Source organism: Metopolophium dirhodum, chromosome 7, assembly GCF_019925205.1.
Source record: "Metopolophium dirhodum isolate CAU chromosome 7, ASM1992520v1, whole genome shotgun sequence".
Taxonomy (NCBI): domain Eukaryota; kingdom Metazoa; phylum Arthropoda; class Insecta; order Hemiptera; family Aphididae; genus Metopolophium; species Metopolophium dirhodum.
In genome coordinates, this window is record NC_083566.1 from 7,344,626 (window position 1) to 7,371,875 (window position 27,250).

The 27,250-nt window shown below is 32.0% G+C and overlaps 1 protein-coding gene across 1 annotated transcript in view; it reads right to left on the reverse strand.

The window, feature by feature from the left end:
• The window catches only part of LOC132948714 (protein jim lovell-like), a 62,906-nt gene extending 36,119 nt beyond the window's left edge, over positions 1-26,787 (reverse strand). The window contains exon 1 of the mRNA XM_061019327.1: positions 26,350-26,787. The gene's annotated coding sequence lies outside the window, so the exon portion shown is untranslated. The remainder of the gene's footprint in view (positions 1-26,349) is intronic.
• Between the last annotated feature and the right edge of the window lie 463 nt (positions 26,788-27,250).

The window sequence follows — 27,250 nt, forward strand, 5'->3', positions numbered from 1 at the left end:
CGTGGATAAAAAAAATTGAAAAATCCGCGCAACCGGAGTACGTTCTATAATGTATAATAATATGATATATTTTGTGTGCAATTGGTATAATACGACGTATCCACCTATCGACGCTTTTAAACATAACGGTCCATTTTCCTAATATCCTTTTCCCCTTTAAAAATAAAATAATAATAATAAATCCGCGTAAAATAAAATCGGAAGCCAGGAAACTCTCATTAATAAAATGAGTCGTAAAATATTTCAGATTTACAAACGTCCCAAAATATTAGTGTGGCATGATAATAATATAATATTATGTTCATCGAAACCCTACCCAGATTTTTGTGGTGGAAATAAGGTTCCCCAAATCCGTTACAAAGTGGGTATAACGTGCACCGAAACAATATAATATTTAGGGAACTATTTATTTGCCGTCACCATATATTTCACACGTGCAAAAACTGCCCATCATTTTATGTTTATATACGCGCACATAAGTAGAGTAATATACATTTCGAGTGTTGGAAGTGAAAATATTTTCGAAGAGTTTTCGATCTGCAGTTTCACTCCGCGACGTAATTTCCTCCGTCATCAATCCGACCGACTGACGTTCGATTTTTAGATACCGAAAAGAATCGTTATTTCCGTCTGACTCACGACGGTCACTATATATGTTACCAATTATTCGTAAGAGTATTAATCTTGGTTTACCGAACGAACCAATGTAAACGGTCCAGCCGAACACGAACGAATGCATTAATTGTTCGGGTTCGGAAGCGTTCGCTCCAAAGATGGTCTGATCAAAGCGTTCGTATGGGTTCGAATTATTCCGGTGGCATTCGTTCGTGTCCGGTCTCTAATGTAAACCAACCTTTTAGCGGGCACTTGATTTTTGGTTACCTTAAACAGCACGCAGAGTAACGACGAGTGTGCCATCAAGGTTTGAGGTGAGGAAAATAACCCGAACGTCTTGTATTATAGTCACATCATAATATAGTACGAGTGTTGTAATTTATAATATTATGGTGTACAACAATATATTATGGTACAACTTGCCTACTAATGGCCAATGATGTAGAGACGTGCTACGTGCAGAATATAAGTAAACAATTATTCTAAAATTCTGTTTGTCAGAGTAATATTGTTATAGCAGTTAACAATATTCCTGTGATAAAAGTAATCAAGGTATAACATATTATAATATAGCGACGTGGGTGATTTATAAACGTTTAATAATGATATTATTATATACCTAACGGTTATAAAGTCTCAACAGCTCATTGAGAAAAATAATAACATACGCATGCATTGTTCGGGCAAACAAAATATGTCGTGTACTTCGGCCGTCGCTGGCAGTCGTGGTATAGTGTGGTAGATACCTGATAGACCTAATATGTGCACACATCGTCTCCGCGTACGTATACCGGCACTTTTAACGAATCATAATATACTCGTCGGGAGTGAACACGGTGTTCACGTCAGGTCTGTCTTCGACCCTGGAAACATTGTCACGCTCAGGTAGATCGAAGACTAATGATGGCACACACACACACGATCTAACTCACACGATCACAAGCACACGTACGCACACACGTAGAAACAAAACACAGCTAGGAAAATACGAAAATAAAATAAAAAAGGCGTCTTTATGATATATCCTATCGCACGGAAAAAATCGTGGTCTAATGACGACGTCTTGGAGGTAATTTGCATCCGGTGGGTAAGATACTTAATGTTTTCCCGTCTTTTTCGTTTTTTTTCTTCTTCTTCCAACCCACCGCAACCGTGCCGACCATAGAGTACACATTAATCATTTAAACACCAGGAGCATGATAATTCGGTAATTGACTTCGTATGAGAGATGTCCGTCTCCCGAGGCGGTGTCTTTTTTTACTTTTTTTTTTTACCACGGTATTCGTGGTTTTATTCGATTTTTCAACGATGACAGGTCGACACGAATAAAGATGGGAATAATGAAAAAATAAAAATAAAAATAAGTGAAAACATATTAAAAATAATAACTTGACGTGGGAGGTAAAATGCGAATCAAATATCCAGAAGGCGAATCATTTGGCTAGCAATATCAACGCTCAATTATGTCGGTGTCTTATAATATTATGTACGGTAGACAATACGAGTATTATATATAGTTGGTAGGTGCCTACATTGTGCGCGATACTTTGTGGGTCTTTTCATCGGCCTCGAGTGTTAATTCCTAGGTCCAGTATATGTCGAAAATACAGCAACGGTTTTTGTTTTGTTTTTCGTGTTCGTCGCGTAATCGCGATGGATTTTAAACGACAGTCCAATTTATTCAGATACTTTGTACTATAGGTATACCTACATATTGTAACAATTAGTAATTATAGTTAAACTTGTTTTTTTAAGTTTATAAATAATACCTGTGTATACCTATCGTTTGTGTAGAAACATTATGTGTAAATGACAAATGTAAACGTTCATATTTTTATAGTATAATTGTTATTATTTATAATATTTATTAATGTATTTAGGAGCTGATACTTTAATTATTTAAATTTTAAAAAAAAAAAAATGTTAAATAGATCCTGTTTATGTACTTACGAAATTAATCCGTTGTCGATGGTTTTCATGGCATTGTCATTGGTACCATTATATGTAATATAAGTTGTAAAACAAGTATTTAACTAGTGATCACACTTCATACTCTAATAGTCTAATGAATAATGAGTCGACAATAAATTATATCATCACTATAGTAGTTTATAGTACCTATATATCTATTACCTATATATTATATTAACTTTCATTCGTACACCAATATTTATTATAGATATAAATTTCACCCACCTACCTACGGGCTACGACCTATATCATGTGTGTCAGCTGTAGAGGGTAGTGGTAAAAAAGGATGTGTGTCAATTAATATTTTGTCTATATACAAAAATATTTCTTTTTGAATGATTGATTTTCATTTGCCATAGGTACCAATGATAATATTGTTCAAGTATATAATATAGGCGATGTCGTATAGATAAGACTATCAAATATTATGCAATTTTTTCACAGGTAATGAACAGTAGACAAACAGTAGTTTTCGTATTTGATATGGACGTGTTAGTAGATTTTAAAAAGAAAGTATACTAAAGAAAAAAGAAACAATCATCTATGGGCTAGTGATTATTATAGTAAAAAGAATATGGTAAATATCATTTGTTGAACATTATAGCCTCCGGAGAAAGTCTGAAAACGGAGCATGTTTCCTGTATACATTTGAAAAATTCACCGAACATTAATATTTAGTTACAGATCATTATTGGATTATACCAGAGTACCAGACATCGTGGTATCGAATGAAATTTATCACTAAAGCTAAACAATTAATCAACATTTATTCTAAAAACGTTTGTATGATGTAATAAGGGATAATGTAGTTATCTATTTATATAATTATTTCACAACATCACAATTAATAGCATATTTAAACAATAACTTATTATTAAAAATAAGATTTATATGTGTTTAATAACTAATACCCACAATATATTATATACATAAAGACAGTCGAACAAGGTTAACTAGAAGTTGATGGTCCGGCCAAAAAGTTCAAATTATTCAAGAATTCGAGTTATCCAAGGACAATACAATTATAAAAAAATCTAGGGACCGGGGAAAAAGTTCAAGGTATTGACGATCTCGAGTTAAAGAAGTTCGAGTTAACAAAGTTAGACAGTATAATATTATTAATAAGGAAGTCATGTATTATTTTGTAATACATTTTATGGTAAAGAAATTTAAAATAATGCTAAAAATGTAACTATATTTATAAGATTCTTAAACAGAATTTATTAAATACAAATTTATTCAAATTTTATCTGAAAATTTAAATGTAAAATATCTATTTAAATGGATTAAAATACAAACAGTTAATATAATTTTTTTTTTTTAATATAATTAAGATTATTATACTATTTTACCGAATACAAGTTTAAATAATACTTATTAGTAATACGTTTTTTTTTTATTATTATTAATTTTAAATTTAAGAAATATTATAATATAAAAATTCTTTTGGATATTTCAGAACTATAGAAGAAATCAAATTGCCATAGGTTTAATATACATAAAAAATACAACACAACACCTTTTTATTAAAAAAAGAAACTCATTAATTTCTTTAGTAAAAATTGAGTCCTTGCATCTTGTAATAAGATATGTCTTTTTATTCTCCAATTCACTCGCTCACGAAATTCTTACGCCTGATGGAGGTAAAGGCACTTGTAAACAAACAAACAAAAAAAAACTAACACTTCATCAACCGTAAGGAGAATATTTGTAAATTTGTCATTGGATAACGTGTGTGTGTGTGTGTGTGTGTGTGTGTGTGTGTGTATACAATATATATATATATATGTATAATATATTATATTATAGTAGCAGTATACTATGATAGTCCCCATACGCATTTCAAACGCTCTGCTGGTGACAATTAACTGGGCTATTGTTACACTAATGACACTAAGGTTATCTACCCCCCACTGTACCCTGACAATATACAACACTGCACGTTTGGACCGAACTTTATCACTATTATCATCGCAGTCGGTTTTCTTAGCTGCTGTCCGAGAAACGTCGGCCACCGCCCCCTCGTGCGGAGTCCCTCCTGTGTTGTCTTTAGTTCCCCGAGCCTTTGCGAGTAATTAATTAAAGGGGTAGTGTGGCGTGGTACAGCGCGGGCGGGCGGGTGCGGGCGGGAGACGCAGCGGAGGAGAAGACTAAAAAGGGACACGGGCCTACACCGACCACCACATGAAGCCGTCCTTACTTGTGCTTAATCGATATTCATATACACTGCACATACTCGCACACGGTCACATACACGTATATTATGTACATATATCAGTATGTATAGTATAATACGTTATACATAATGTACATACGACTATATACGTGTAAGTGCAACGTGCGTGTGTGTGCACACGCATGCAAAAGGGAGACGTGCGTGTTTGTGTGCGTTGGCTTGTGGCCGACATTTATTTCTTAAGTCTCCGCTGTGTGTATGTCCGGCACCGGTGCAAGGCGGGGTCGGCCGAAGAGTTGGCGGGCGGCGGTGGTGGTGGCGGAGAGGAGCTTGCTCGTACGACTACAACTAACACCGCAGGGTTCGTGGTATTGAGGTGTGGATGAGGCGGCGGCGGCGGCGGTCGTTGTCGTGGACGGGTGTATGGCCGGGGGTGAGTCGTGGTATGGGCAGGGGGCGAGTAGGAGTAAGGGTACTAATGTCTTATGTGTGTGACGCAGAAACCCCTAAACTTGCTCACGCGATTGTGAACGTATACGTATATCCTTTATAATGTGTTCGTGTGTAATAACGAAATTTAACTTTGGGCCCAACTAATCTACATGAGGGAAACGGACCGGGGATGGCCGGGGATCGATAATGTTTCTCTGAAACACACATGCACGTTTTGTTCGACATGCCAACCCGTGGCCGGATATGCGTCGTGGAGGGCATTTCTTTTTTTTTCGTTTCGTTTAGTTTCACGCGAAACAACAACGCTCGCACGAAAACCATACGGAAATCAAACGACGCGTGTGCGACGTACATGGACGATATATAACCGCACTACGTGTGCCTATATATATTACGGATAGGTATACCTTTGCTACAGTGGCAGACGATCGGTCTAGTTGCTCACTGCCTGCCTACATATTATAAACTATGATATATACCTTTATATATAACATAACTGGATGTACAAAGGCGATTCACACACACACACACACACACACACACACACACACACACACACACACACACACACACACACACACACACCCGCCGTGATATAATATATAATATGTAATATATGAATACGCTTTATGTAACTGACAGTGCGCCGACATAATATATAAGGTCCAGAATTCTCCGAACACGATTTCAGATTTTATACGATATTTGCTAATACTATTCGCCGCAGGCTCCCTTTTCTGGACGCCGTTGCGGTGCATATACGACCTGCGTGATGTCATATCGTTCAATTTAATATCATAATATATTACATCACACAAGCATACACATAGGTATTTATGCATGCACTTGATATAGTCACAAACATAATATTGGTATAGCACGTCATAAAGTCAGAATCGTCATTATACAAACGATACGCGGGTTGTATAGAGAGTGTACTATATCACATAATACATGGAAATGCAAAACCATTGAAACCAATGTATAACCATTGATTAAAAAGTATTTATAATCAATGGAGTAACATACTTACTACTGCGTCTGCACGTTAGGTGGTCGGCATATACATATTATTATAATATACAGACGTGGCAGAAATTATTTAACGTCCTTTGCTCGCGTCGTACATTATTATTATTAATACCTTTACTGTATTACGCGATATTATATTATTTACTATAAAATAATAATACTAAAACTATATGCAGGTACATAAATCGTAAAAAATATAAAAGTTATTATATATTATAATATTATGTAGATAAGGACCGCTTGATTGTTTTCTCGGTCCGCTGACATTTGTTGCTGCAGTTTCGACCGAAACGGACCAAAACGGGAGTAATCGTACCGAAGATTGTAACGACAGAGGGAAAAAAGAGATAGGATGTATCGGATTGAGTTCGTAATCGGATGTGCTTCTGCACCCGCGTTGTATGTACCGCGGTTACTGTAAGTCAGATAATATACCTGTACGAATCGACGACGGTTTGTGCTGAGTATAATATACTAATGTACACGCGAATTTGACGAATTTGACGACGACAATGTGTCGCGGAGGAGACCAACAACAGACAACGGATTTCAAACGTTTACCAAGTATGCGGTTTCCCATCTGCACTGCAGAGACGGTATATTATAAAAACGCGTAATTGGGACTGCCGTTAATTATTATTATATAGGTATCGCATCTGACGTGGTAACAATGGCTCATGTTCTCACTCAGCCGCACAGCAGCGGAGAGGATGTGACGGTTATTTCTGAATCAGAGGCCTGGTGGAAGTATGGACATTTACTCCATGTCGTTTATATTGTTGTTGTTGTTATTATTGTTATTCGTGTACTACGCGTATATTATTATTCTTTGCCACGAAATGGATTTATCAAAACGGGCAATTATTATAATATAATATAATATATACATGTAGGTACCTATACAAGTATATTACATTGTGGAATATATGCGTGTTTCCGACTTGAATCGTTTGCTCTTTACATCCATAAAAAACATATTAATAATATTACATAATTATGTCGAGCAGGTCTCTCTGGTTTCATAAAAAATATAGTTTGAATATATAACAACTCTGTTTGAAACATTTTAAAAACTTTATGATTGTCTATGAAATATTAAGTACAAAATCCGAAAGTTATCAATTAAAATTTTAAAAATGTATAAGAATGTCAACAACTAGGTATATTGAATATTGTGATTAATTATAATATGGACAGTTAAATCTTAATACCGTTTATAATATTATATCAATTTTGGTTACGGTATATAATGTACAAATAATCAACAAAAAGCTCAAAAAGTATTTATTTTTTCTAACCTTTTTATCCAGCAAGTTTCCTAGAATTTCCCTATAGCTCATGTCCAGACGATTAGGATTACGCAGCGAGTTGCATAAGTGGTTTTTCTGGCTAGGCTACAACACGCGTGTACCGTACGGACGAGCTTCAGTATATATACATCGACAATAATACGTATTAAAAAATTGTCCGTTTCCATTAAATGAGTGCCTATAATATAATAATATTTTATACATTATATTATTATGGTACCGTCGAAGTATTAAGATACGTGTCGTCGAGAGTCGAGTGTCGAAATCGCCGAGTCCATAGAGTCGACGACGAAACAAAAGAACGAAAATAATAACACTAATTTTACCGATAATAACATGGGCCGAGGAGCACCCGTAACGCGATGTTTTTTTCCGTCGCCCGTGGCCCAACAACATCAAGTGTAGGTAGCGATCGGCGCGGAATCATCCGACGATATTATTACATTGTTGTCATATACTTATACAACGACGGAGATAATAATATAATATTATTATGTTATACATTATTTTAACAACAATGAGACACCACTTGCGTACACAGTGGCAGCGGTGGAGAGGAGTCCGAAGATTTCCTGTGTGTGCGGTCCCAGTGTAGAGTGATTGCATGAATGTGTGTGTGTGTGTGTGTGTGTGTGTGTGTGTGTGTTTGCGCGCGCGGAAAAAAACATAATGGCCCGGGCTAATTAGCCAACAGAGAACAGATCAAAGGTGTTAACAATAGCGATTTTCGTCTTAGGTTTTTTATTTTTATTATTATTTTTTTTCTTCTTCATTCACCTCGCACTTTTATTTCCCCGCCCGTCATCTTTCCGATGGCAACATATATATATATATATATATATTATTTATTACTATTATATGCCCACGGATGGAGGATGTGACGGTTATTTCGGAATCACCGATATAGTTTGGAAGCGTGACATTGTGGCAAGGAAACGGCACTGGATGGTCACACGTCAGTTCTCCAGTTCATATGATCTTACCGCAACGAAACGAACAGACGACTATACGGAGAGCAGAAAAAATATATAAATAAAAGTGGAAAAAACCGAAGGAAATCGTCAAAATCGTGATGGAAAACGCGACGTACGTATAATGATATATAATGATATGGACACATTGCACATGTGTGTAGTGCAGTCGATCATATAACATATTATTTCCCAAGTAGATATATTATGTTGAAATATAAAAAAACACTCACGTAAAACATTTTTTCGAAAATAACACTGCACGCACCCATCCGCCTACTCTAATGGACGTATACTCGACAAACTGGACGTCTCGGGAACCCTGAGGATTCTCTAAATCATTATTTACTAAAACAGACAAAGTACAAACGGAGACCGTATCGGTTTTGTTCATATAACATGATCGATGAATAATTGAAACGCGTGGGTGGCTAATCTGGCCGAATTATTAATCGCGATCAGCCAACCTATAATGGAATCGTTGTCGTCATCTCACCCGACAACATTCCTATAGTGATAATAAAGTACAAACTTTTACCACACATTTATTACACACGTAATATATACATTTACGGTAATTATATAATATTAATAGTTAATAATTTAATATAATATTTTATTTTACACTTTTGTAATACTATATATGTGTAATTTACCTATGATATTATTCCGTTAACATCGTTTTTTTTTATAGTTTTACTACATATTATTATCTGTGATTTTCTAGTAATAGGTACGTTTTAAAGTTTTATAATTTTTTTTTTTATGATATAGGTTAGGATATTAGTTCAATTTATAGGTAGTATTTTTATTTTTCAGTATATATTTACCACGTTTAACAACTTTTTGAAAATAGCTTAAAATACCTACACAATAAATAAAGATAATACCTACAGATTGATAATCACCGTGTAGTTACGATACTTGTTATTACAAGAGCAATTTTAAAAATAAATATATATATAATATATAGGTACCTATTTCAAACTGTAATAAATCATATAACATAATATTTACGTAATATTATATTTTAAACTATATTGATCGATTTATACCGATTACGTTTCGAGTTAATTGAAAACACACACTAATTGCAGTAGGTATATGCAATTTAGCCAACAAGCGTGGAAGATCATGTCATTGTGTTATACGTGTTACGTAAAATTACAAAAACTGTTATGCATAATAGATAAATTAAAGGAGAAAATATGTGAATTTAATGAAGCTCAAACCACAAAAAAATATACTTGTTTTTATAGAATCTAGGAGTATTAAATATATTGCGAACTACACAATTTGTAGGCTAAATATTATAATATGTTATCTGTTTCGTTGCAGTGGTGAACAAATGGTTTTAAAATAATTATAATCATAATTATTGGTATCAGCCACATAATAGGGGATAATCATAGGGCAGTTTAGAGAGACAAATCACATCCTAAAAAAACATTCCAAAGCTTGGTCAAAAATAATTATGCTAAAATATGAAAATACATTAAAAAACTCAAATGTGTTAGTCCTTCCCCCAAAGTTTTCACCTTAGTGTACCCCTATTATAATACACCAAATATAAAATAATAATGAAAACAATAATGAATAAATGGGGTGAGTACGGCTAGGTAAGTTTTTTCGCGTCTGAAAACCTTACTGGATCTTAAAGTTATAGACTTGAAATTTGCATGAATAAAATTGTTGAATAACCGTTATAAGTTAGAGATTAATTACCTACCAAGCTGTTATAGTTGTAGCACAATATAAATTATAGTGTGAATTTGCAGTAATGCCTCAAACTGTTAAAAAATGTAAATGATTCTTCAAATTGTTGCCTACTTTTTATATATTAAATTGTCTTTTTTATGCGATAAACCAATTATGTCAGATTATCTATGTAACAAATAGTTGACACGGTCACATTTTACCGTTAATATATATTATATATATTTTTACCGTTTTTATCATTAATTATAAGTCTTGTGAGTTGGATATATTTATAATTTATAATAATATCATGTATCTAAATCTCCAAAATGTGTAGAAAATAGTTTTAAAAAAAAACTAAAGCATATATTATATTTTATTTAGAGGATAAGAAGACATATTTTACATATTGTGAATTTATGATATTATAGGTAACGAACCTACCTAAAATTATGATATACCTACCACGCGTGTTGTTTTTATTTTGGCTATAACAATATACGATTCTATCTTAAACTATATTATGATTATACAATATCATCTATTTTCATATCGTGTAGAATGATTGTTTAGCAATTCGTAAAAAGATGCGTTTCTGTATGTGAAAAATAATAGTGGATTAACCTCTGTTGATACAGAGTTTTCATAAATAATGCATTGACACCGATCGAAAGCGCTAAAAATAAATGACCGAACATATTCAAATTATACACAAGCATATTATTATAGTATAGGCAACATACGTATATATATATACATATATTACATGACGTATGCAAGTATAATCGTATGTCAAATTTCGTGTCGTGTTTGCATAAACAATGGTAATTTATTAGCTTTTATTATAATATATTTTTTAGCCATTATATTGGCTCGATAGTATTAACAATAACATATCGACCGTAAACTAGTGCGAATTAAAAAATAATTAAGAACAGTTCTTCGTCGCATCCTCGCGGTGCGTCCAGATTATGCCAGTTGTAGGTACTTATCTACTGGTGTATATTGCGCTTTTAACGTATGAGCTCTGAACAAACGATATCGTCGCACGATCGTATTTATGCGGCACATTAACTACCACGGTCCGAGTCGGGTTAAACAGGTTATGCGGTTGCTTACCGCAGGTTTATGGGCTCTCCGAAACAATATTTATTCGGCGACCCGAGTTCATGCGTATATGAAGAGAAAAACGTGCGAGTTTACCAGCTTTAGAGTACGTTGTACTACATATTACTACTAAGTACGCGATAAACATATTATAATTATTATCATTACCATATTATTCTGCGGCGGCGCGGTTAGTGACAATATCGTATTGAGCATAATAAAAATAAAAATAATATAATAGTACTGTGTTGTATAAGCGAGTTTGTCAGAATTCGTGACGAATATGATACGACTGGAATGCTTATAATAAGTATAAGGCATGTGTGTATGTGTTTAATTCGATTAGCAGTATTATAATAGGTATCATGGTAGTGAACGGTAGAGAAAATATTATAATATCCTCATATATCATTATATATTTATTTAATATCTTCGTATATTGTTTTAATAAAACGCAACTGAATTAGGTAGTTTTTTTTCCCGTCAATGTTCAACATTTTCCGATTATTTCACTTTGCAGATTACAAAGTAACACTTATACTATCTAAACCTTGTTTAATTAGACAATACAAGCATGTGGTGTAAATATATTGACATAGGTATTGTAAATTATTGTGTTTACATTAATTCACTAATTATACGAACAACAATGAGATGTTCAGATGCTCATGGTTTTAATACGTATGTTGTAACTGGCATTAAAGGCCATTATGGTGTTATTCAAGTACGTGTGTAATTCAAAAGGAGGGAAATCCCGAACAGTTCAATGTAATAAGTACGAAATAAATGAATAAGGAAATTAATTTTAAATTACTTCAGTTACCTACAACTGTAAAAGTAAAATTATAATATACGAACAAATAAACGACACATTTATATAAAAAGCTCGGTTGTTGTGTTATGTTGTTCTTCTAATTAGTAATATTATGCCTGCTATTTAGTATTTACAGAGTAGATACGCGAGCTACTTCATCGTATATAATAATATTATAATAATTTCGTTGCTAGTTCGTGCTGTGTAATTTTTTGAAAACCGTAAAAAATATTTAGGTAATAAAAATAAATTAATTTAGAGGCAACCTCTGGCTCCTCTGTCTATAACAACTCCGCGGCGATAGTATATATTCTATACACTTTCGAGTCACGTGTCATTCGTTTTTCGAAAATAATTTTTTAGTGCCCTCGAGTTTGGAATTATCCAGTAATTCCATCGAACATTATCGATATTAAGTTGTGGCCCGAAGTTCGACCACTAAACTAACCGATGGCGACTACTCGTATTACGGTCCGCAATAACGATCATTATTAAGGCACGTTATTATAACACCGCTGCTGTAAACAAAACACATATTACACCATCGCAGCTGTTGACTATAATTCCATAATATCATATCATTATTATGTTACTACACGGCCGAGGGCCTCTTTACATACTTGTGCGTTTCCGAATCGTAGCCTAGTTCTCTTGAATAACATTAGACATAATATTCTTCGTGTACTCGGACAATAATATATTATAATACGGGTACGTTTTTTTTCCTTCCATCACATAAATGTATAATAATATAATGTACGCATCAACAACAGAATTAATAAGTGCTCATACAGGTAGAGTGGCTGCTTTGTATCTATCGGTCATGCTGTTATACATGCTTCAACACACACGCCGCCGCGGACGGAAAATCAAAAACCATGAACGATCTTCGTTTCTCAAATGTTAATCGTGTACTCAACACATATATGTATAATAAATCATACGTTATTCATGTATACCGAGAATATACGTTCGAAATCAATTGTTTTCATTTACATAAACAATAATATTCAAAACTACGCAGTTATGCGGCCGGGACTGAAGAAAACAAAACGGCGCGCTGGTCCGATAAATTATATTAAGAGCAATTACATTTTTTTTCCTATACTGAATTTATTGTTCCCAGTTATATAATGTGTTCGCTACGTTAACCGGTGAGAGTGGTAATACATACATGCATGCACGCCAAGGGTTTAATCACACCGTGACTCAGTGACGTATCTAGGATTTTTTTTAAGGGAGATGTCACCGTAATATTTCTATTATATAACTATTAACTATACATAAATTAAAATATAGTCGAAGATATAAAAACAAAACAAACTAATAAACACCATAGGTCAATCATATTTATATATATATATATATATGGAAAAAACAACATTAATGATATCAATATTTTTATACTTAAAATTCGTAAAAGATTAAAAAAACAAAACAATCGACAGCCATAACTATATTTTATTACACATATTATATTGTATCTAATAACCAACTAGGTACAGGTACCTAGATCGGCACCGTCATATCGTAAAGTGGTCGTGGATTGGAAGGGACAACAGTTGCGGTGGTCAAATCGAGTAGGAGAGGCTAGAGTAATGGATTTAATTTATATGGGTATTGGGTGCGGGGAGAAGGGTTGAAATATATTAGAGCCCCGAGGAATTCATCGAGTGTTTTAAAAGCTAATCAAAGCGTATATTTATAAAAATATATATATATATGTGTGTATTACGTGAACGAGGGTGGTGGATGCAAGCCGAGACAAAGAAATAAAAGATCCGTGTGCCCGGTGTACGCATTATTAAGAACTTTGGTGCCGTGTACATATTATACTTTCAGGAAGCAAGGAAGCGAGTGAGGAGATGGGGTTTTTGGGGGGTCGGTGGACCCAGAGAGAAGAAAAAGAGAAAGAATATGAAAGAGTGAGACGGGGCTTAGGAAGAGTGTAAGTGAGAGATGGGGAGAGAGAGAGAAAGAGAATTAAAAAGAGAGAGGGTTTTAAGATTTTATATTCGTGCCGGGCGGTCTGTGACGGGTCCCATCATTTACCCTCGCAGTTTTCCCGTTTCTAATTTCCACCACCGCCTCCCCTGCACGTCGCTTCAGCCGACACTCCGCCGCTGACGCTCGCTGCCCGCCCGCCACCGTTGCCTTCTTATTTCTGTTAAAATGTTTTCTCTTCATTCTCAAGTGAAATTAAAATTCTCTCCGTCTTTCGCCGTTCACCCCTGCGTGCCGAAGTTTTTCCAAACCCTTTTTAAAATAAGGATTTCCATATCCCCTCGTCGCGCGGTCTTTCTGCCATCGAATCCCCCGCCGCCCCGTGCCCGGTGGCCCGCAGTTTTCTTAACGAACTCATTTCTCTTGGCAATCATGCACGCTTCTTATATATACATGCGCCCCGGAGATTTAACCGAGTATGTAAATACGACGTTTAATTTATATTTTTTAATTATTTTCTCTCTTATTTTTCTTATATCCCTTCGAGCGGGTGGAGGTGTGCACCCACCCCCCACCGCCCCACACCGCCGGCCCCGCGCGCGCCGCCACCACCGCCGCAACCACCACCCACCCACCCCGGGACGCGCGATTCAGCCGCACATATACACTGTACACTCCGAGGGCAGATCGTGCGTTTTAATCCCCTATAAGCAATTATGCACAGACATCCTGCAACGGTATAATATTCGAGACGTGGCAATACACGACGGAGAGTCGGAACGGGAGAGAGAATTGAACAGAACCGATCCGTCACCAAAATTATTAACACAATAAAGCGTCTTGTGAGCAATCTAAATTATCATCACATGTCTACACACCGCCGTGGTCGTCTCTACCGCGCTGTCCGGAGTAGTCGTGTGGCAAGTCATGCAAGTAAAGTACACCGGGGAAGATGTTGTTGTGGCTTTTGGAGGCGGAGGTGGTGGCGGTGGCGGTGGAGTTGGCGGTGGTATGGAACGTATTGTCGGATTATTAAAATGGATTGGTGAAATGGGTTGTCCGCCGTTCTACAATCACGCAATATTATATATCTCACGTAGACTGATCGCGTCTCACGCGATATTATTACGAGTCTATAATATTATATTGATTTTCGTTAAAACGATTATTTCAAAATACAATATAATAATAATAATTACCATACGTAATCGGTATACGTCGTCGACATAATATTATATGCGATTTTACGGTTATAACACGTTTCTCGTGTATATTGTGATACCGACTAAATCTTTATGTCGAGTTTATGATGTCCTCACATGACATCATATTATTATACGTCGTGCGTAGAATTATAATATAAATTGAATTTATCATTGGTACTTATGCGATTAATTTTAATTATAAATTCTGAAACGTGTAGAAATTAATATTTAAGATGAATAATATATATACCTACATTATTTCTGCTTACTACCTATAACCTACCAAGAAGCTAAGATATACAGTATGTCCCAAAAGTCCCGTATCACCCTTAATATCTCCATGTAAAATCACTATATTTAAACGCGGTTTTTTTTTACAGTACTAAGTATGAAAATTCTGATTGAATGGCATAAAATTCATTTATTTTTTTCTTTAAATTCAAAAATTTTCAAAAAAATTTTTTACGCATTTAAGAATTTAAAATTTTTAAGATAGCCATTTTGTTGAGCATATTTTTTAAAACAGTTCAAAAAAAAAAATACTAAAATTAAATAAAAATTAACCAAGTTAGAGCAAGTTATGTTTTTGAATAATTGTAGTAAAAAAATAAATATCATTATTTCACATTTCAATAATGAATATCTAATTTCATATCTAATAATAATATTTATTTTTTTACTACAATTATTCAAAAACATAACTTGCTCTAACTTGGTTAATTTTTATTTAATTTTAGTATTTTTTTTTTTTGAACTGTTTTAAAAAATATGCTCAACAAAATGGCTATCTTAAAAATTTTAAATTCTTAAATGCGTAAAAAATTTTTTTGAAAATTTTTGAATTTAAAGAAAAAAATAAATGAATTTTATGCCATTCAATCAGAATTTTCATACTTAGTACTGTAAAAAAAACCGCGTTTAAATATAGTGATTTTACATGGAGATATTAAGGGTGATACGGGACTTTTGGGACACACTGTATATTTCAGTTTACCGTAATAATATCGTTTGATTTATATTATATTTTATCATTTAAATTAAACATCAACATTGTATAATACTATAATGTCACGAATAATTAAATAACATACAGTAATAATTAATATGTATCATGTGTTGTTTTTTTAAATACAAAACTTTGATTTATTTTAACAAAATATTTGAATTTTAAATGCAATTATTTTTAGATATTAATCTAAAAATAATACATATTTTTTGGTAATAATTTAATGACCATATTTAACTATTGAAATTGTTGCTTTTATAACAACCTATAGGTGATAATTTTATAAAATATAAATTAATTAGTAGGTAAGGATTTAAAAACCGAATGCAAGTATTGATTTGACAATAAACCATCCAATAGTAGTTTTAACTATAAATTATAATGTATACAACTACATTTTGATAAATCTCGTTAAGACTTGAATTAATTAACAGTGTATTGGTTTATAATAGTACACAATACAAACTATGTGAAAATTATGAATCAAAAGTACCTATTGAACAAAATACTTAATCTAGATCAAACATAATGTTATACGGACCTATGAAATACCCATGAATACCCAACTTGAACTGAAATCACATTTTAATTTACAGCGTTATCTAAAAAGTTGATCAAAACCAAAATACTTTCTTAAAACCACCATATTCCATAAGTAAATTGTAAGGAATATACTAATATTCTTTATACACACACACATTTATTATAAATGCATTTATTACTTGTGAAAGGAGCCGACCCAAATGACTCCAAATTACTTAAGGGTGTTCACATCATTAACGAATTTTTGGCTACTCTATAAAAACACTACGTTCACGAGTTGAAAAGTTTGAGAATTATGTCAAACAATGTGACTAACGTAATAATATGTTGTAAAAGAGCTGATTAATATCATACTCAAATAATAAAGTTTACTTAGTTTTAAATATTTTTTGTCCAAAAAATGTATCTACTATTTTATGATATATAATATATAAAACAATTATTATACCGATAAATAATATATGATGTAGGTACTGACGAACCTACCTATAACTATATGAACAATAACATTTTATTAAATTGAATTATCCATCAAACCATGTTACTAAAATTTCTTGTCGGTATCATAACCAACCAATACTAATAGTTAATATTTGTTCTAACTTAAGAGATAATATTTAATAATTGTATAATTTTCTATAAAAAAATACTTATAAGCATGCACAATGCCATAATACACATTATATTATTATAGATCGTAATTCTTTAAAGAGTAAACATTAATTATATTTTGAATAGAAGCTATTAGGTATATTTTTACTCAACTTGAAGTCATTATAAAACATTTAAGAAAAAAAATTATATTTTTATTATTTTTTATCGATATAATTTTTTAAGTTTAATACTTTTTTGAATTACAACAAACGTGATTAATTTCCTATTCAAAAGTTTGAAATACAAAAATACTATTATAACTATTCTATTTGTTTAACCTATTTGTTCGACTTTCGAAAATATATCTGTATATATCTGTATCAGTATCACCACCCAAGTTTCGTGCCCATAATATTATAATACCCAATACAATAATTATGTATAGTATAACTAATTTTGGTGTGGATTATGTTGTCTAAATATTAAGTATACCTTTATTGTAGTATATTACAGTATAGTGCGAAGTCTAACAAAATATGATTTAAAAAACAATGGGTAACCAACATTATATTTGGTACCTACATTTTTCCTAAAGCGGGTAAAGCGAATTAAATGTAGGTATTACTAGTACAATAATTTTTTCGCCCATTTTTCGTTCCAATTCACAAGAGTATATGAACGAGAACTTCCTTTAAAATAAAATATTTTTTATCTACGTTAAGAATTTTTATTTGAATGTGATAATTTATTATTGTAATATCACAACACTTCATTGTCCAGCACCGAGATTACCGGAGTGGGAAGAACTGATAATAATGTTTGGGTTTTTAACATACAAAGTACATTTTATCATATTGTACATAACATAATAACACAATAACATTTTCTATATGAGCATATGACTCAAATTAAATGCCAAGAACACAACAATTTATAACACATTCAAGCAAACATGGTCGTGTTATATTAGAAGTTTGATATCCGTTGGCATGGTAAACGTGCAGTATGAATCAAATGCAGCGTCGGATCTCGGTCCGTGAGCTGACGTTACTGTACAATGTACATACGAAAAAAAAAACATTGTAAACGGAAAATGTTATTATTAGTTATAGTAATATTATAGCGTGTATATTGGAACGATATATATTATAATTTTAGTTTTTGAGAAATATTTTCGTGTACCGGAGAAGTGGTATAGTGGCTTGAACGTGCGTGCGCTAGTGTGTGTATGTGTGTGTGTGTGTGTGTGTGTGTGTGTGTGTTAACGTAGAAGTACAGCGAGTTTTCCGGACAGTTTTCTTCACGATGAGAGATCAATGATGCATCCGGTGTCGGATCCATTGATGTACCGATACGGCTGGCCTGCCACACACAAACCGAGTGTGAAATCGCTCCATGCATGCACGCCGCGACTATGGATTCCGACTTCATTCATTCCTCGGCCTGCCCTCCCCTTCCATCGTCCCCCCCTTCTCGGGGCCCACTGCGTACCGTCGTTCCCCTTGTGCCCCTACACTCCTCCACTGCACCACCCGTCCCACCACACGACCACGACGCAACGGAATTCATTCATGTATACGGACCATGACAAAAGTGATACCGAAACACACGGGCTCGTATAATATATTATAACAACTCACGTACACATTCGGCGGCGGCGGTGGCGACACACACACACACACACACACACACACACACACACACACACACGTCTTGTCCATTGATATTATCCGGGGAAACCACTTAGCCGACCGTGGGCTTGTTACGGACAAAAGATCGTCGGTGAAGTCGGTGGTTTCGAATAAACGTCGAAATATCGTTTCCGCTGTACGTTTAGGTTACCATCTATCTACCTGATAACACGGCAGCAACAGCACGTAGGGTGTGATATTTGCGCCGGCGATTCAATCATCGCCCGCGACATTGAAGACATGATAAATTATTATGCCTCCACTCGTTTTGTTGGAGTTTAGCGGGGCTGACATTGTGGCAACTAATTTATTAAAATCTCATTAATATATTAAACCGAAATAATAGATACTTTGTGAAGATCTATTTACGTTCATCCATGTATAATGTACCTATACTTTGTGTGTAACGCATACAACATTGTATGGCAACAATCAAATGCAACGCATTGAGAGTATCAGTTTTTTTTTTTAAAATAATGTAGTAGTTTTTATTTCACAAAATTCAAATGTTAATGTGCAATTTAATAAAAACGATTTCTAGACGAAAAAAATTTAATAATACAATTTATTATTAATAAAGTAAAGTGATATTAGGTATGTGAATGTTATTAAATAGAGTAAAATTGATTTTATAATATTTATAGGTAAATCTTCGTTAATTTAATTTTGTTGAACCATCTACCGTTGTAAAATAAACGTTTGTACAATTAGTATGGCAATAGTTTTAATTAAACACGCTTATTTAAGTTTTTCAATACGACTTTTGTGATTTTTAGATAGTTTAGTCGGGAATAAGACGTATTTTAGCTAAACCTATACATTCTTCTTGGAATCTCCACAGTTAACTGTTTTAAAACATCCTTAAACTGTTTATTATTTTTCCATTCGTGTTTCACATTATTCTATCATAGTATAACGGTCGTTATAAGAGTAGGTACAACCAATTAAAAAAACCTTAAAACAGTCACAACTCCATCTAAAATATAAAAACTTTAAATTCCATTAAGAAAACAAATATTGGTTTTAAAAGGTATTAATTATGAATAATAATTCTTATAGCTTTATTATAATTGAGTACCAGTCTTGAGTTCGAAAATAGTTGACATTATATTATTATAATTTACATTTTACATATCATTTTATAATAGCAAATCCTAAAATAATATATAATCTTTTCAATATTTTATCCAAAAATAAATGTATTGTTAAGAAATTAGATGGATAATTTGTGCGATATTTAAAATCAAAACAATATTTTACAAAAAAAAATAATATTCTTTGTAGGAGGTACTTATGCTTTTTTTTTGTGAAAATATATTTTCAATTCTGAGCAAAGCCGATGAGCCATTAAATTTATAATAATGAAAGAGTTCAAAATGTTTCATCCCGCACTTTTGTAGATTTTAAATTGAACCAAAATAAAAAAAATTTCAGTCAAAGTCAAAGATTATAGAAAATGTAAGCAAATGGGCGTTTTCAGACAAAATTTTAAGTACTTTAATGCAAACAAATCTAAGAACCTAATAATTTTTTTATGTTATCCGTTTAGAATTAAAAATAATAATACATTGATAGTTTACTGTATCCTATAATTTTAAACGTATCTACCTACTGTTTATTTTTTTAGAGTTGCACATTAAACAAGTGTTATGTTTAATATTATCAATGAGCGATCGCTGATAAATTTTATACTTGTTTGGATATTACAATATAGTTGCAAACTTTAAAAATCGTGAATAATTTCACCGAATTTTCTATGAAATATGAATGTTGTTTAAAATTGAAAAACTGTTTAATGTCAACATAATGACATGATGTAAATCAAGTGTTATTTCGTGATATTTTTTAACGTGATACTGAATCATAAAAGCTACCCCCCCCAATTAAATAACTATCAAGACACATACGCATTTCCGGCATAAATAAATGAGCTACGTATATTACGTACCTATGTATATTACACAGTGTAACAATGAATCATTATTTTTTTTTTCTGGAAACATATGTTTTTTTTTTTGTAAATCAACCATAATGAGTTTTTTTACTACACTTTCGAAGTATTATTATATATTATTTACACATAAGGCACAACAATTTACTGAATACTTATTTGAATTTATGTATATCGTATAATATAATATTACGCATTTATTATATATCTATTTCAGCTACTATTGTTTTTATAAATTTATATATTTCTTAAATGTATGGCCAAAAAATATTTTTAATATTTAAAATGGATTCAGTGCCACGGTAAAATAATATAATATGAAAAAATTAAAAAATGAAATGTTCAATCATCTATAAACATTTTTTTTTTTAAATATTTATTTTAATAAACGTTAAGTATTAACTTGTTTAGGTATTAAATTCGCCAACATATTCTTTATAAATATTAAAAAGTCAATATGATGCATATTTAATTCTTCATAAGTAATTTACTATTAATAGTTTAATAAATTATTGTAAAAATTTTGATAATTGCATTGTGTAATAGAAGATGCAACCCAAAATGATAATTTAAGAATTGGTAGAATGTTTCAAGTTCCTGCGATTAATATTTTTTAAGCAATAATAAAACATTTGAAGATAGGTAAATGATTATATAATACGAGACGATTAAATATTTCGTCAAAATGTATATTTCATGCAAACGTTCATTAAAAATGTTTGTTGCAATACCCTAGACTTGATTTATTTAAACTCCTATCAAACTTCAGTTATAAAGTGTTGCTATTGGGTGGCTTCTTTTTTCACGCGTCGCATGTCAAATTAATTAATGTATATCCGCAAACATGCTTATTGTAAATTTAAATTACAGATTGTATGTTTTAAAATAAAGTTTAAAAAAAAAAAAAAATTCCTATAAAACTTATGAAGAATCGTGTACTTCATCTTTAACACCTAAGGTGTACAAATTAATATTGTTATGCATTTTCACATATACAAATTAATAGTGTTCATATTTTCGTGATTTTGATGAATTTTGTCAACATTTGAACTTTAAATACCTATAGTAACTAACTTAAAATAAAAAAATTTTGTTGATATTGTTGAATTGCTTTATGAATAACTTAGTAGGAACATTATATTACATTTGCATGTTTTATTCACAAGCAAAAAGTTAACCATCCATAATTCCAAAAAAATTAGACAATTTTAAATGTACTTATATAAATAGCTTGAAATTAAATAAAACAATTTGAAGAATTTATTGTTTCATTAAATGCAAGTTTAAACATTTATTGAACATTTCAAATCTATAATATGGTTATCGATTTTTTAATTACAACAAAAAAATAAAAATTAGTCTTGTCCTAAACCTCCAAGGTTTTGTGTAAATATTTCCATCCCCCCCCCCCTCTCTTGATTGTTTTGCTAAGTTCTGAGAGATTAATTTTTTTCTCCCCCTCCCCTATGGTACAAAATTGATCCAATTTTATAGCAATAACTTCCCTTGAAGTTAGAGTAAAGATTGGAGTATTTTTTTTACTATAAAAATTTTACTCAGATACTAAGACATTTTTTTTTCTTTCATTGCTCACCTTTGTATTCAATTTCTTCTTTGTGTCGAATTATGCCACAATTTATGAAGATGTTCAGAATATTTCTTGTTTTAATAATAATAAGAAAACAAATGCAATAAAAAATTAATACAAAAACGTTATACAATAAATAATAATATAGTAACTGGTGTTTTCAAACAAAATATACAAGTCTTGAAAATAAAAAGGTAGTTATCTAAAGAAAGTTTTAGTGAAATATATTAGTTATAATCAAATATTATCAACAATATGAAGTTAATGTAAAATGAAACAAAACATTTAATTATTTGATAACAGTAAAAAATGTACATAAATATTTATAAATACATTCATTTAAAAAAATCACATCAAAATAAACTTTTAAAAATAAACTCACTAACGGGTGAGGATCTATAGTTAAAAAAGAATTTCGGCAAGTACCTATAACTTTTCATATAAAATAATATTTCTAACGCACCTACATTTACCTACGCATAGAAAACGCATATTTTTTCCAAAAATGTATTGACAAACGAAAAACTTTTGAACCAGTACTAATTTTTATTCAGCCCAGGGATTAACAATATAATATATTTTACCGACTGTGATGTAATTATATTTTAAGTTTATTAAATGTAATATAATATTTTACTAATAAAATAAAACACACCTAATCAAGCACGACATCGTTGACAGTATAACATAATAAGTCACCAGTCGTGAGGTCTCGTGACCCTTCGACCGATTAGTTTTCGACGTGTAAGTTTGCCAAACAGGCATGCACAACCCGTGGTTATGCATTTTGGATATCTTATCCCTGGGTTACAGTTGTACAAGCACTAAAAGAAACTTATAAAATACCAAAGCTGTTCTAAGGATACAATGGGCAAAATTACTCTAGGGCATCAGAGGTACCACACATTTTAGCGTCGAAAATTTAAAATAGATATTTATTATTTTAATTTGTTGAGTTATTGGTTAAAGTTGATTGTACGTAATTAGGTACCTATTATATTTCTAGAAATTGTATCAAATTGTTATTCTTGTAGGGACGCCAATAATGGCCAGAGTCTGTGCACTAATACTAATACTGAGGAAATAAATAGGCATATGTAATATCTGACGGTGTATTATATTATGTAGGTATAGTTTTATTCCGTGCCCTATGGTATAGTCTCCTAAGTGTACGTCATGTGATGAAAAGCAAAAAGCACAATCACAGCCGTGTTGATCAGATGAAAACGCGTGTGTGAGTCGTCAATCACTCTCTGGATATATCCAGCTGGCTGAATTTCGATGGTACTTTATTATAATTTTCAATATTATCGTCAACTATAGCTCGTATTCAGTATGGGTCGCGTGTACATTATCGGCAGTGATCGCACGTGAACGTCGTCTCGTCGTCATAAGCCGCAAAAAGTGGCCTTACACGACGCGCGGACATGCAACGAAGACGAACCATTTGCGCATCACGCAAAACGGGTTTATTATAATATACCTAGGTATACCAATGCGTTATAATTCATCGTTATTCATTACTAACTGCGATCATGATTTCGTTAGCACATAGTAAGTTTAAAATACTTAAGTACTATATTAGAATATTATATGAAATTAATAAAGTATTAGGTGTACAATTGTACAAACGACAATTATTAATAATTTCACTGTCTCATATTATACTGATAGACTGCATAGTAATTTCAAAACAATATTTTGATTATTAATCGGGTTAAACGGCTTTAAATTATTTTGGATAGGTAATGAAATAATAATTCAACACTAGTCGTAAAATAATACAATACCTCTACACGAATTTGAAAGCTACAATTATTATTTTTTGTCTTATTTGGGCTTTTATAAAAAAAAAAAAATATTATATTAATCACAGTTATACACTTAAAATTGATAGGTAATTCACTACTTCACCAGTGTGGAATCATGATGATACCTACGTATATACATGTAATAGTAAAGGCGCATATAAACTGGACAAAGTTTTGTTTTTTACGCATGATGCGAAGAAACACCTACTTTGGGATTTTTAATATCTATTAAAAGGTATATTATATAGGCGCTTTATAAGGTCGATTACTATAAGTACCTACATGAAATGCCACACCAAGACCACCACAGCGTGCGCTGCAAAATTATACTAATTAAACTTTGTTGTGTAATTATTCGAATTGGGAATTGATTTTCCTCTCGAGCAGATTGTTATTTTTAAATATCGTTAATTGAAGGACTCAATACGAAACCATAATTATTACTTTATACACTAATTTATAGCGATATCCGTCCGAAATTGCATGTGAATTAGTTATTCATAATCAGAAACAGAAATAGTCGCTATTCGAAAACTACACATGTGATTATTTCCCAATTCATACGATAAAAGTCTGATTATTGGGTATTGATAATTTATGCATAATTAATTAAAATAAACAAGGTACTTTATCATTCTAAAAAAATTATCCTTGGATAATTAATTAAACATTTTAGTCGTTATAGATATAATGACATACACCGGTGGAATCATGTATATACCTATTATATTTGCATAAATGCATTAATGCATTAATAGACTTCAAATTTAAATTTCAAATTTATTAATATCGCATGGTTTGAATGATTATAGACTATAGTAGCAGTGTAGCACTCAATAGTTATAATTAAAATTATATAGAATAATTATCCTAAATAAATAAATTATAAATCTTTTTCAAAATCTTTTAGAGTTATGATTTATAAAAATTCACAATGGTACCATTACTTACCTACTTAGTATATTATGATGTATTATTTTTATTTTAATAAAACACGGTTCTATCAATATACATTTGTTTTAAAATTTTAAATAATGAAAACCACTTTGCCAAATGTAAAACTAATTTATGTATCTATTTTATAATAAAAATCATAAATATTTTACAATAATGTTGAAGTTAATATAATACATTCACTGTATCATTTAATTACTTGAAATTAGTTTTGTTCGATTCATTTAAAACTGAAATTTGTATAAAATTGTAAACTAAGAAATAAGAATGAATAGTACAATATTTAGTTTTTAGTTAGCTTTTAGTTTGAAAGTATAGTTAGTTGATTTTAACTATACTTTTGAACTATTATAATAATTTATTTTGCAAATTAAACACTCTTATTTTTAAAAAAAAAATTGTCAATCGTACTGAGTACAATTAATTTGTAAATACTATCTGACCTGTATATAATATTTGATAGCCTTTTTAATATTTTTTGTGTGTCTATTATAATTTATACTTCAGTTGGACATAATAAAGTAGGTACTATGTTGCAATTATAGGTATTATTAAATTATTTTTATTATACTAATAAAAATATACGGCGGAGGTAACATCAATTGATCATTTATTTATTACTGAAATATTGTTTTGAGTTATAATCCACGTATACAAATATTCGTATTACGAATTCATCACACAAATTTTGTAGATACAATTTTATAGTAATTGTACAGTGTACATTGCAGTTATGTACTTGTAGTAAATTTCTTTCTGACGGATCGCATCACGTACAGACACATTGTGTGACTTGGCGGGACACCATTAAAACAGCAATGGCAGTGTATACAATAGCATTTATAAATCGGCTACGAGAGTTATATATTATTATTGGGTAGGTAATTAATATCAAAGTACTAACTACACACTGACCTCTGTAATGGCTTCGGCTAATCCCCTGTACTCCAGTTGCTGTCACGGTGCAGTTTTTGTCGTTTATCCGTCACCGGACCGTCCGATATACATGATGATATGAATATTTTCGGAAATTTCTGGTAGCCCTCGAAGAAAACGCTTTTACGTGTTTCGTCCGACCGAATCGACGACGGAGACAGCAACGCGTATAATAATATAATAATACAAATAATATGCTGTTTAGCGGTGTATTACGAGTCGGAAGGAAAAAATATAATATAAACGGGAAATGATGAAGAAAAAAAATTACAAGTTTAACATTATGTTATTATGATACATTATTATTATTATGATAGGTATATAGTTAAAATAATAAAACTGCGGTTTTTTTTTTTCGCGTCAACGTGTGACAAGTGTCACGTTTTACCACGTCTCATTAGCACGTGCAACCTGATACACCCGGTGGCGAACGCGAAACTGTTGCATACATTGAAGATTGGATCCCACCCGATCGCCGGGCTCGTTCTTCTCTTACGGTGTTCTCCTCCTTCCATTCAATAACCGGCGGCGGCGTCGGCGTCGGTGGCTGGTGTGTGCGCGAGTATATATCAATATAATAATATAATATCATTGTAATAATAGTAGTAGTAGTAGTAGTAGTATTGTTGTAGTAGTAGTAGTATTGTTGTAGTAGTAGTAATAGTATGAGTAGCTATAGTACTAGTAGTAGTAGTAGTAGTAGTAGAAAAAGTGGTAGTAGTAGTAGTATAGTACCTTATACACCTACCCATGTATAGTGAGTATATTACTGTCGTATGATTTTTCCTGCCTATAAGTCTTATTTTTTTATTATTGTTATTATTTATTTCCACCTCTCCCGCGTATGAATCTTTTATCGTCTATCCATCTCGTTCTATCC